Here is a 13,284-nt window from a genome sequence, read left to right on the forward strand (position 1 = left end):
TCTGGTCGGCAAACTGTGGTTCGCGAGCCACATGCGGCTCTTTGGCCATTGAGTGTGGCTCTTCCACAAAATACCACGGCCTGGGTGAGTCTATTTTGCAGAAGTGGCATTAGAAGAAGCTTAAGTTTAAAAAATGTGGCTCTCCAAAGAAATTTCAACCGTTGTCCTATTGATATTTGGCTCTGTTGACTAATGAGTTTGCCGACCACTGCCCTAGATGACCCACAGTGAACATGTAGTATTAGCAAGAAATATACCTTTGCTGTTACTAAAATAAAATAAAATAAAATAAAAAAATGGTGCTTGTTTGTTATCACAGCAAAACCCAGCCTATCCTGAGAGATGCATCTTCCTAACATCCAGTCTATCTCATCTCCCCCTTGTACAGCAAGACAATCTGAGTAGGATGGACCCTCATCTCCCACATGGGGTGTGGACCCTAAATCAGTTGAAGTAATCTCATGCACCTTGTATTGGCTGCTCCAGGGATAGCCCTCTTACCCTGGCCTAAACCTATCAGTACCCAATATTCACGTCATTGCAATAGTTGCATAAACCCTTCACTGTCTCCCTGGATGTCAGTAAGAAGTCTTTACTGCCGGCAGCTACTTTGTGACCAGGTCAAGAGAGTGGAAACGGGAAAGGCAGATGAACTGAAGAGAAAGCATTGGGGTACTGATCAACCCATCTACCCAATAATCTACCCAATAAAGTTATGTAAGTCAATAAATTCCCTGTATCCTTGATTCTAATTTGACTTGGAGTCTCTCATACTTGAAACCAAAAGCATTCCAACTATGACTGTTCACCGCATACTTCTGAGCAGTAGCCAGTGCCACTGACTCACAGGTGGGAAGGAGTCTGGGCTAGGAACAATTGCAGGAAGAGGAGCTGACAATTCTACCTGATTTATATGCCAGTTCCTTATCAAGAATGAGTATCACGTCGCAGGCACAGCACAGAGAAGGATCGGGGTGAGGCCTGTCTTCTGCCAGCACACACAGCGAGGGTTCTGCTGCCTCTGTGGGCAGCCCAGCCCAGGACCCGGTCCTCACACAGGGTGGGATCTGGAATCACATCTCATTTTCTCAATAGGCACTTTCTGCTCGACCAGAGACCAGTTTGAATGTCCATGAGCTCTCCAAGCTCCAGGAATTGTCTGTCCCCACCCACTGCTCTCCAGGAAATATGTACTGTGCACCTGCCATGTACCTGACCCTCCGTTAGGTTCTGGGTATGCAGCAGTGAGTAAGACCAGAGACCTTCATGGAGCGTACAGCCTAATAAGCAGGGCAGACATTGGTCGGTCAACAATCTAACTCTTACATGGTGCCGGTACCATGAGATCCAGGGGGATGTGGAAACCTTGGAGAATTTAATGCCGGCAAGCCTGCACTACCAGATCTTCAAGTCAAAGGAAAACAATTCTAGGTAGAAACACAGAACTATAGGACAAAATGAGGATCACAGGCAACAGTATATATGTGGATAAACATGGAAACTACTTTAACTGTAAAATAATTACTATTTAAAGCAATAACAATGTATTTTGAGATTTGTAACATGTAAAAGTAAACATTATGACAGAAATATCATAGAAGGTAGAAGCAATAAAGAGAATTATACTGTGATGGGGATCTTATATTGTTGGGAAAATTGTAAAATACTAATTCAAGTTATGCTGCAATAAGTAAGGGTGTAAATCTCCAAAGTAAGCATTGAAAATATAAAAATGGTTTATCTAAATTTCCAATAGAGAAGAAATTGAAAGCAAGGTTTCAAAGAGATATTCATACTCTAATGTCCATAGCAACATTATTCAAAATAACCAAAATGTGGAAGCAGCTCAAATGTCCATCAACAGGTGAATGAAAAGACAAAACGTAACATCCTCATACAGTGGAATATTATTCAGCCTTTAAAGGAAGAAAGTTCTGCCCTAACTGGTTTGGCTCAGTGGACAGAGTGTCGGCCTGTGGATTCAAGAGTCCCAGGTCCGATTCTGGTCAAGGGCACATACCCAGTAGAGCGTGTGCAGGAGGCAGCTGATCGATGTTTCTCTCTCAGCGCCGTTTCTAGCTCTCTATTCCCCTCCCTTCCTCTCTGTAAAAAATCAATAAAATGTATTTTTTTTAAAGGAAGAAAGTTCTGACATATACTACAACATAGATGAACTTTAAAGACATGAAGCTAAGTAAAATAAGTGAGTCACACACACAAAATAAAAATAAAAGGAAGAAGTGAGTCACAAAATACAAATACTCTATGGCTCCATTTATATGAATTCAGGCATACCTCAGAGATATTGTGGGTTCATTTCCAGTCCACCACAATAAAGTGAATATAGCAATGAATTTTTTTGGTTTCCCAGTTCATATAAAAGTTATGTTTACACTATCCTGTAGTATATTAAGTGTACAATAGTATTACATCTAATATATATATATATATATATATATATATATATATATATATATACATATATATATATTAATTTAAAAATACTTTATTACTAAAAAAAAAAAATGCTAACCATTATCTGAGATTTCAATGAGTCAATCTTTTTGCTTGTGGGGGGTCTTACTTTTAATTTGTAAAAAAAAAAAAAAAAAATGCAATATCTGCAAAGCACAATAAAGCATAATGAAATAAAGCAAGGTATACTTATAACTAAAGTAGTCAAATCCATAGAAGCAGAAAATAAAATGGTGGTTTCCAGGGGCTGGGATGGGGGAGGAATGGGCAGTTTTTGTTTAATGGAGATAGAGTTTCAGCTGTGCTAGATGGAAAGTATTCTGGAGACTGACTGCACTGAAGTGGGAGTTACATAAAGCTAGTGAACGGTTCACTTAAAATGGCTACAATGGCACATTTTATGTGTATTTTTTTAATGCTTTTATTGACTTTAGAGAGAGAGAAAGGGAGAGGGGGAGTGAGAGAAACATCAATTGGTTGGCTCCTGCATATTCCTTACTGGGAATTGAGCCCACAACCTGAGCATGTGCCCCTCACTGGGAACAAACTGGTGACCTCTGAGTGTATAGGACGACACTCATCCAACTGAGCCACACTGGCCAGGGTTTGTGATATGTATTTTACAACAGTTTTTAGAAAAATTAAATGGAGCCCTAGACAGTTTGGCTCAGTGGATAGAGGACGGAAGGATCACAGGTTCAATTCCTGGTCAAGGGCAAGCACTTTGGTTGCAGGCTAATCCCCACCCCAATTGGGGTGCATTTGAGAGGCAACCAATTCACATGTCCTTCTCACATTAATGTTTCCCTCTCTTTGTCCCTCCCCCTCTCCCACTCTCTCTAAAAATCAAAGGAAAAATATCCTCAGGTGAGGATCAACAAAACAAAACAAAATCAAATGCAGAAGATAAAATAAGACAATAATTTATCCAAAAGAAATGAGAAAAACAGGAACAAACACCAGGCAGGACAAATAAAAGACAAATAAGATTATAGCGATAAATGATTTGGAACCATACCTTTAATTATGTTAAATGTAAGTGGACTAAATATTTAATAAAAAGAAAAAGTTTGACATGCTGAATTACACAAACAAAAAGACTCAACTATACAATATTTATAAGAGACACACTTTAAGGACATATAGGTTGAAAATTAAAAATGGAAATATAGCTAACATTTAAATAAGAAATACTGCCTACTTTATATAAATTCTATAAGACAGGGGAACAATTCCCAATTTATTTTATAAGGTCAGCATAATCCTACTACCAAAACCTCGCAAGAATATGACAAGAGAAAATACCACAGACCAGTATCTTTCATGATCACAAATACAACAACCCTAAACAAAATGTTAGCAAATCAACTACAGCATAAATAAAAAGGATAATAAATAAAAACCTAGTGGAGTTTGTTCCAGAAATGCAAATCCATTTAACATTTAAAATCAACCACTTTAACATAATACAATAAAAAAATAATTTGATCATCTGAATAGGCAGTTTAAAAAAGCATTTGCTAAAATTCAACACCTATTCACAAGCAAAAATGTTTAGCAACCTAGGAATAGAACTTTGATACAGGGAATATAAAGGGGAAAACAAAAACACCAAAGCTGGAGTAATATCATCCTTAACGGTAAAACACTGAACACTTTCCTCCCTAAGGTCAGGAACAGAGTAAGGATATCAGCTGTCACCGCCTCTAATCACCATTTTACTCTATGTCCCAGCCAGGACTGTAAGGCAAGGGCAAAAAAAAAAAAAGTCATAAAGATATGAAAGAAGAAAAAAAAAAAAGTAAAACTGTCTTTATCCAAAGAAAATATGATAGTGGAGTTAGGAAATTCTAAGAAATCTTAAACTTTTAGGACCAATAAATGATCTTCTTAGTCTGGCTGCTCTCATGAAATACCACAAACGGGGTCTTATCAACAATAAAAACATGTTTCTCAGAGTTCTGGAGGCTGCAAGTCTGAGCTCAGGGTGCCACGGGGTCGGGTTCTGATGAAGGCCCTCTTCTGGGTTGCAAATTTAATACTGTCCCAAAATCAGCCTTATTTCTATCATCCAGCAAATGTCAGAAAATAGTTTTTAAAAAGACTAGTCAAGCCAAAACCGGTTTGGCTCAGTGGATTGAGCCTCGGTCTGCAGACTGAAAGGTCCCAGGTTCGATTCCGGTCAAGGGCATGTACATTGGTTGCGGGCACATCCCCAGTAGGGGGTGTGCAAGAAGCAGCTGGTCGATGTTTCTCTCTCATCGAAGTTTCTAGCTCTCTATCTCTCTCCCTTCCTCTCTGTAAAAAATCAATTAAAAAATATTTTAAAAAGACTAGTCAAAATAGTTTTGAGATAACAACAAAATGCCAAGTTCAGACAAACCTCAGTTCTCAAACAGTTCACTTCTCCACCCAACAACCCTGTCATGCTAATACCTGTATGATCAATGAAGCATGAATCAGGCAACAACGAAGAGGAGAATGCACAGGCATGAGTCAGTTTACCGCTAACCCTTATGTTGTTAGCACCTCGGGAAATGCTGCTGCTTATATTTTTGTGGGCTTTTTTCCCCTTGGTTGCTGATTATTGTTAAATTTTCATTTTTTACTATACATTTCATTTTCTTTCTTTAAAAAATATTTTTATTGATTTCAGAGAGGAAGGGAGAGGGAGAGAGAGAGAGAAACATCAATAATGAAAGAGAACCATTTATTGGCTGCCTGCACACCCCTTACTGGGGATCGAGCCCACAACCTAAGCATGTGCCCTTGACGGGAATCGAACCTGGACCCTTCAGTCCACAGGTCAACACTCAATCCACTGAGCCAGACCAGCTAGGGCTCCTTTTGAATATTGGCTGGGAATTGAACCTTGACCTCCTGGTTCATAGGTCAATGCTCAACCACTGAACCATTGCCACCTGGGTGGGTTGAACTTTATAAAAACTGAACTAAACTTTTTTTATTGTGAATAGGTATTGAATTTTAGCAAATGCTTTTTTAAACTGCCTATTCAGATGATCAAATTATTTTTTTTATTTTATTAGGTATTTTATTACTACATTAGGTATTGAATATCTGTCCATTTTAATACACATAGATCTAGTTCACACTTGGAGAGGGGGGTAATGCATATATTTATTATCTTGATTGTGGTGATGGTTCCATGGATATCTGCACCTGTCAAAACTCAAACACACGCTTTAAACATGTCAGTACTGCATGTCCGTCATACCCCAATAAAACCGGAAACATATTGTGCTTTGAAATCTTTTACTGTTTTCCCTGCTTAACACTCTAAGTTCCATCCAGTCTGCTGTCTGTGTGTCAAATTCGAAGCTGCTCTCTGCTGTGTAGAGATAAGCTGTAAAATAAGCAGGTAGTCCTCAGTGAAATGGGGTCTGCGTAGGGCACGTCATTCAGCCATCCCGTCCCTCCCCCCCGCTCGCCTAGGCCACAGACAGTGCTATTCCACATAATAAAAGCATACTATGCAAACCGACCCAACGGCTGAACGACCAGTTGGCGGGGGGGTGGGGGGCGGGGAAAGGAGGGGGACACCTAAGCTGTCAGTAGGACATCCCCTGAGGACTCCCAGATTGTGAGAGGGCGCAGGCACTCCCCCCCCTCTCTGCCCCAGTGCATGAATTTTCTACTCATCAATAACTTTCTCTTGCCAAAACGGTTTGGCTCAGTGGATAGAGCGTCGGCCTGCAGACCCAAGGGTCCCGGTCAAGGGCATATACCTTGTTACGGGCACATCCCAGTGGGGGGTATGCAGGAGGCAGCTGGTCGATGTTTCTCTCTCATTGATGTTTCTAACTCTCTATCCCTCTCCCTTCCTCTCTGTAAAAAGTCAATAAAATATATTTTAAAAAAATAATAACCTCCTCCTTGTCATCATGGATCTAAGCAAACTTACTTCAAAATACGCTTTAAGGAGTGAGAGTGCTGAACAATGTGCCCGAGTGGAGTTTCCCCGGGCAGCCCGCTGCCCGGAGGGTGCCAGTCTCTTCGCTGGAGTTTCTGACCCCTTCCTGCTGCGACAAGACAGGGGCCGAGGGCTGAGGCCCGGGGCATCCCCCTGCCATCTGGTAGCGACCTCGTGGTTGCCGACAAAGAATTCTCCAGGCACATGGCTGTGGCCATGCCATACGTGCGTCACAGATGGAATGTCTTTATTTTTCACTTTTTTTTTTTTATCCTGTTTTGGGGGAACGGGTGCAGGTTAGAGAAAGGAGCTCTCTCTCCTGTCTTTCAGGGCACGCCCTGGCGGCCTTCAAAGGTCCACCTACAAGGGGCGCTGGCCTCAGGGTTTGAAGCAGCAACCCAGCTGGTCGCCCTGGAACACCTCAGGGAACAAGGCAGCGGGGAAGGAAGTCATTACACAGACAGCTGGGCTGCAAAAAACCAAAAATACTCCCTGCACCAAACTCCGCAAAGCAGGGTGGCTGGGTGCCCCATGACTCAACGGGTTGTCTGCCATGTGGCACACAACCCGCACCCACTGCTGGCTACTCCCCTGAGCAGCTTGGAAATGACAGGGCGGGGGCTGGGGAAAATCCATGGCTGCCTTCCCTCTCCACCCTCTCCGCTCTGCCTCTGCTACCCTCAGCAGCTCCCTTCTCCTCACGCCTTCCCTTTTCACCCGTTTGCCCTTAAACGGTTGGAATTTAGTATTTCACACCTGCTGGAGACTGTGGGGGCACTGAGGTCAAAACACTGGCCGGTTTGACTCAATGGATAGAGGTTCAGCCTGCGGACTGAAGGGTCCCAGGTTCGATTCTGGTCAAGGGCACATGCCAGGGTTGTGGGCTCGATCCCCAGTAGGGGGTGTGCAGGAGGCAGGCAACCAATCAATGATTCTCTCTCATCATTGATGTTTCTATCTCTCTCTCCCTTTCCCTTCCTCTCTGAAATCAATACAAATATATTAAAAAACAAAACAAAACACTGGCAACCTACTGAATCAGACAGATGCCAGCAACAAGCCATACCACCTGGGCAGGGGCTATACCACCTGGAGAGAGGTGGCGGGAGACAGCAGCAAGGGAGAGAGACTTCAAGACCGTCAGAGATGCAGCTATTGACTCACTAATCTTGCCTGCAGACCTACTCTGTGCCAAATACCACTCTGAGAATAGAAAGGTGCAGGCAGATCCCATGTCTTGTCCTCCTGAGGGCTACATTCTCCTGGGGGAAGACCCACAAAGACCAAAGACCATAAATTAGTAAAGTAGGTAGCATAAGAAAAGGTAGTAGGGCTACCAGAAAAGATTAGAACGGGGAAAGGTGGATGGGAGGGGTCAGCGTAGAAAGGTGACATCTGAGTCATCTGGAGATGGGGGGGCGGGGAGTGAGCCATGTGGGTGTCCAGGGAAAGAGCATTCTGGGTAGAGGAAACCACCAGGGCAGAGGGGGCAGTGTGCCTGGTGTGCTGAGAACCAACCAGGAGGTGAATGTGGCGGCTGCAGGCAGTGCGGGGGCGCTGAGAGGGAGCTGAGAGCAGAGAGGTGGGAGACCGGGAACCACGGGCGGGTTCTGAGCAGAGATCTAACCAGAACTGACTTTGGTTCTAACGGCATCCCCGTCAGGTGTTTCTGACCTCTGAGAGTAGGATGCAAGAGAACAAAATGAAACTGCTGAGCATGGCGATGGTCTCATGGGTATCTACACCTGTCAAAACTCAAAGGCACACATGAAGCGTGTGTGGTGTACTGAACGCCAGTCACACCTCAATAAAACTGGGAACGTGTGGAGCTTTCAATCTGTGACTACTGTCCCCTCCTGATGCCCTAAATTCTACCCGGGCTGTTGGGCGTACATCTAAGTTGTAGCTGCAGAAGGAAGTCTTGCCAAAGACACAGAATTATATGGAGTCAGTGAGAGGGATGCTGGGAGCGGCTGGAATCACATAAAGCACTGGCAGATGAGGGTCTGGCAGCCTTAGAGAAGGACACCACAGGGCAGGAGTCTCCGAAGGCTGATTTAAGTAAGCTCTCTTGTATAACCTCCGTCGACTTATCATTCAAGGCTGAGCATAAATTGATCCTCCCCTAAACGATTTTAAAAAAATATATTTTATTGAGTTTTTACAGATAGGAAGAGAGAGGGATAGAAAGCTAGAAACATCGATGAGAGAGAAGCATCGATCAGCTGCCTCCTGCACACCCCTTACCGGGTATGTGCCCTCAACCAAGGTACATGCCCTTGACCAGAATCGAACCCGGGACCTTCCAGTCCGCAGGCCGACGCTCTATCCACTGAGCCAAACCGGTTTCGGGTAAACGACATTTTTGAGCCTATGTGTAAGGGAAGAGCACCATGCTAGCCCCTCCTGAACTGGAAAGCATGATGAGGCACGATCCTGAACGCCAGACGCAGAGCGGGGAGCCGAGGGTATCCTCAAATAAGAAGAGGAAGAACAGAAGGTTCCTTTGCTGCTGAAGATCAAGTTCATGGGGCAGCTGGTAAGTCCTACAGGGATTTTCAAATGCCCAGAACGCTCCACTCCATGCCATGCTTCATGATCTCTCAGGATGCTTCCCCAGGCTGGAAATCACCCGCGGGTTCAAAGGGTTTCGGTCAAACTGAAGTTTTTCTGGGAAGGACAGCCGGAGCCAGGAACTGCCCAGCCGCAGCCCACGCTGCCAGGCAGCCTGGCCAGGCTGGCACCAAAGGCTTCTGTGCAAGGAGGAGGGACCAGCACAGAAGTCTCCGGCCCTTCAGCCCAGGGTTCCCAGGCCCAATACAGTGTCTGCAATGGCTAATGGGAGAGGGCAGGAGACATGCCAAGCAGGGAACACCTGGGCAGGAGAAGAGGCAGGAAAGGGCCCAAGCAGGGCAGTGGGGCTGACAGAAGAGCCAAGCCCAAGAGAAGTCTGGCCTCCTCTGGCCTGCGGCAGGGGGCGGGCCAGGAGGGCGGGGCCGTCGGGGATGGCTCTGCTTCCTCAACCTTCAGCTTTGGACCCACGCCCCTGCCCACCGCTGCCAAAGGGTCTGAATCTTTGCAGAAGTCCTAGAGGCAGCCTGGGTCTAGAGGTGGGGGGCGGCCTGGCTCCCCGAGTCCCCCATGCCCGTCTTCCCTAGTGCCCACTCCGCCTGGAAGCCAGAGGGCTTTCACTCAGCGCCCATCAACGCTTCATCCGCTCTGAGCACCTGGACCCAATCAGTGTCCTCCCCACCCCACCCCCCACCCACCCCGCTTCCCTTTCCGTCCTCAGGAGTGAGCCACCCCCAGGACCTTGTACAAACCAGACCCTACACGGGGACCATGGTTCCCACCCTTCTTCGCCAAAGTCCTTGTTATTTATTTTTTTATTTTTTTTCAGGCTGAGACATCTACTCAGGAAAGCTGGACTTGCCCCCTCCCATCCTGCGATGGGCTCCAGGGCTGGGCCCACCACAGCTCTCCTCTTTTAACATCACAGCCACCCGACTGCCTGTCTATTCTCGTCTTTCTTTTCCTCCTTCCTCCCCTCCCCACCCGCCCCAGGCCTGTGCTGTGGCTGCAGCATCGCGGTGTCCGGCCCAGGCATGGTGCACCTTGCCTGGGGGTCCTCTGTACCTCTGCCTGGACTGGGGAGACCCCCACCGCCGCTTCATGTCTTAGAGCAGCAGGTCCCAAACCACAGCTGGCATCAGAATCGCCTGGTGGTGGGCGGGGAGTGGGGGGACAGCGCTTATGAAATACAGATGGCTAGGCCTCACCCCCCCACCAAGTTCCTGCTTCAGTAGGCCTGGAGGAGGGCCGAGTCTGCACTTCTAAGAAGTCCCCAGGAGCGGCTGCTGCGGCCAGCCCAGGAACCACCGTGAGGAATCCCTTTTCCCGGGCACGTCAAACCCACCGGCCGCGAGTGTGACATGCCTGCCGGAGAGCACCCGCTCCCCATCGCTAGAACAGGATAATGCTGTTCCCACCGAGGTTCTGTGAGAGTCCAGTGAGAACTCAGCGCTGTGCCTGGGCCCCGTACAGGGTCTGCAATGGCTCATGGGAGAGGGCAGGGGACATGCCAAGCAGGGAACACCCGGGCAAGAGCAGAGGCAGGAAAGGGCCCAAGCAGGGCAGCGGGCTGACCGGAGAGCCACGGCCAAGCACCGCAGCCAGCGTCCACGTTGCATGATGGGAGCAGCTGGGAGCAGGTGGGAGCTGAATGTGGCACCACTGGGCAGGAGGCTGTGGCCGGCAGCGAATTCCACCTGCTGGGTTCTCCTTAGCTATTTGCCAGGTTTATTGTTTATTTTTTAATATATTTTATTGATTTTTTTACAGAGAGGAAGGGAGAGGGATAGAGTTAGAGACATCGATGAGAGAGAAACATCGACCAGCTGCCTCCTGCACACCCCCCCACCAGGGATGTGCCTGTAACCAAGATGCATGCCCTTGACCAGAATCGAACCCAGAACCTTTCAGTCCGCAGGCTGACACTCTATCCACTGAGCCACACCGGTCTCAGCTGGGTTGCCAGGTTTAGCAAATAAAAAAAGGCTAATCTTTAAATCTGAATTTCAGATAAACACCACATAATTTTAGTATAAGCGTATCCCAGATATTGCATGGGGCACACACTAAAAATAAAACCTTATGTTATTTATCAGGAACTCAAACTTAACTAGGCATCCTAAATCTGACCGCCCTAGTCAGATACCAACTGCTTACCACCCAACCCCCAGGCCTGCACGCTGGAGGGAGAAGGTCCGGGATTCCTCTGCCTCCCTCCCCACCTTCACCAAGGCCCTCGGGAGTGGTCCACGCTGCAGGCCTGGGTGACAGGGTCCTTTCGCCTCACGCCAGGCTCACCCAGCGAGAAAGCAGCGGGACACAGTCACTCATCCCGGGGCCTGACCTAGCCAAGCCCGGAAGACCACCCAGGTCCACAAAGACGGAAGTGCCACCTGCACTCACGAGTTAATTAAGAAACCAACCGCTGCCAGTAGCAGGCGCCCACCTGGTGGGTGTCCCCTGAGAGTGGAGAACATAGCCTCTGTCCCTAAGCCCAGAACGGGGCACACACAAGCAGCCATGGCAGGCTGGGCCGGGCCTCGCTCAGTCCACGTGGGCGTCGGGACCTCCTTCTCCCAGAGGCTGCCTTGGACCCCCCGCCTCAGAATCACCATATCTCTGGTGATCGATAGTTCCAGAAACTAGCCTGTCACAAATACAACTTCTGCAACTAACTTTATACCAACCCAACCTAACAAAAAACAACGAAGGCAATTTGTGTCCCATCTTAAAAAAAATATATGCAATAAACATTATCGAATGCTCAGTGTGTGCCCTGTGCTGGGTTTAGCATTTTATTTAGCCCAGCAGTTCTCAGCGTGGCTGCACATTACAATCACCCGGAGAGGTGTTGTTGTTTTGTGTGGTTTTTTTTAATTCCAGTACCACAGGCATCAGTACTTGCACAGGACACAGCGATTCCAATGGGCAATCACTGACTTTGTTCACTCTGTCTAATTCTCACAATACAATCCTGAAACGGAGGTTTTATCTCCGTTTTGCAGGTGAGAAAACTGAGGCTCGAAGAGGAGTAACTATACACCTGTAACCACAACCTCTGACCTTTCCTTCCGTCCTCCCTTCCCAGGCTCCCTGCAGGGGCTGCCGGTGTTTCCAGTGTTTCCCTGTTGTGTATAACAGTTATATCGAACGCTTCCCCAGAAAGGTGTGTGGCACAGCACTGCCCTCTGGCCACTTCGAGACAGCTCTTGAAACACCAGCCAAACACTGCCCCGGGCTCAGGACTGGCCCCAAATGACTTTTGCTGAAGCAAAAACAACCGCAGGGGTCTGAATCTCTGCAGATGTCCTAGAGGCGGGGGAAGGCCTGGGACCACTGAGGTTCTAGCGAGGCCCTGTCCTCCTGGGTCCCAGAACGGGCAGCCAGGCCTCACTCCCCACCACCGCCCAGCGCTGCTAAGTCTGCCTCTCCCACCCTTCCAAGCCTGACCTCCATGCCCGACCTCTTAGCAGCAAATTCCCTCACCTCCTGAGCCTTCTCGGCGCATCTTCTTGGCGGGGCCCACATCCTGGCAGGCAGTCAGGGAGGTCTTTTGATGCAGGACAGGCCGCGAACCCCAGATCCAAAGGGGAAAAGACGTTCTCTGGATCGAGCCTGGCCGGTGCCCACGGACCTGTGCGAAGTGCGCGCACCTGGCTCACCGGGGCGCGCCGGCGGGGCGGGCCGGGCCGGGGAGGATGCTGGGCTGGGCCGGAAGGCTGGTCATCGCCTGCCCTCTGCTGGCCGGTGGCGGTACTGAGCCCGCCGCTGCTCCTCTGCGCGTCCAGGAGGCGCCACGAAGGGGAGCGGGCGTGTACTGAGCGCCTGCTGTATGTATGTATGTATGTATGTATGTACTGTCACAATACACGCGGAGTTCAAGTTCAAAGGCGGAGGCAGGCCCTCATCACGGTCATCCGAGCAGCTATGACATTCCCACCGCGAGCTCTGTGAGCCCGTGATGGATGGATGGGAGGGTCCTGGCCGGGCTGGGGTGGTAGGGAGAGGGGTCCGGGGAACCTGCCCCGAGGAGGGGGTGACGCTGGAACATCAGGTGAGACCTCCCACAAGCCGTTCCGTTTAGGGTCGGAACTCCTGCACCGCGGCGCTCCCCTTGGACAGAGCGGAAGACGGGGCTCAGATTGGGGGAAACTCACCCGAAGTCAGAGGATCTGAAGGGCCCCGCCTCCCCGCGGTTCCGGGAAGCGGGGCACGTGGCCACCCCCCCGCACAATGCCTCCTGCACCCCGGCCCGGGGCGGGGCGGGGCGGGTGGAGCCGGGGCGCCCGCGCCCTATGGGCGAAAGG

General features: G+C 48.6%; 1 protein-coding gene across 2 annotated transcripts in view; it reads right to left on the minus strand.

Moving 5' to 3' along the window:
• The window catches only part of ZHX3 (zinc fingers and homeoboxes 3), a 280,813-nt gene extending 267,689 nt beyond the window's left edge, over positions 1-13,124 (minus strand). For both annotated transcript variants that reach the window (XM_084887538.1, XM_084887539.1), the window contains exon 1: positions 12,464-13,124. The gene's annotated coding sequence lies outside the window, so the exon portion shown is untranslated. The remainder of the gene's footprint in view (positions 1-12,463) is intronic.
• Positions 13,125-13,284: the final 160 nt, after the last annotated feature.

Source organism: Pipistrellus hanaki, assembly GCF_964339955.1.
Source record: "Pipistrellus hanaki genome assembly, chromosome: 6".
NCBI lineage: Eukaryota > Metazoa > Chordata > Mammalia > Chiroptera > Vespertilionidae > Pipistrellus > Pipistrellus hanaki.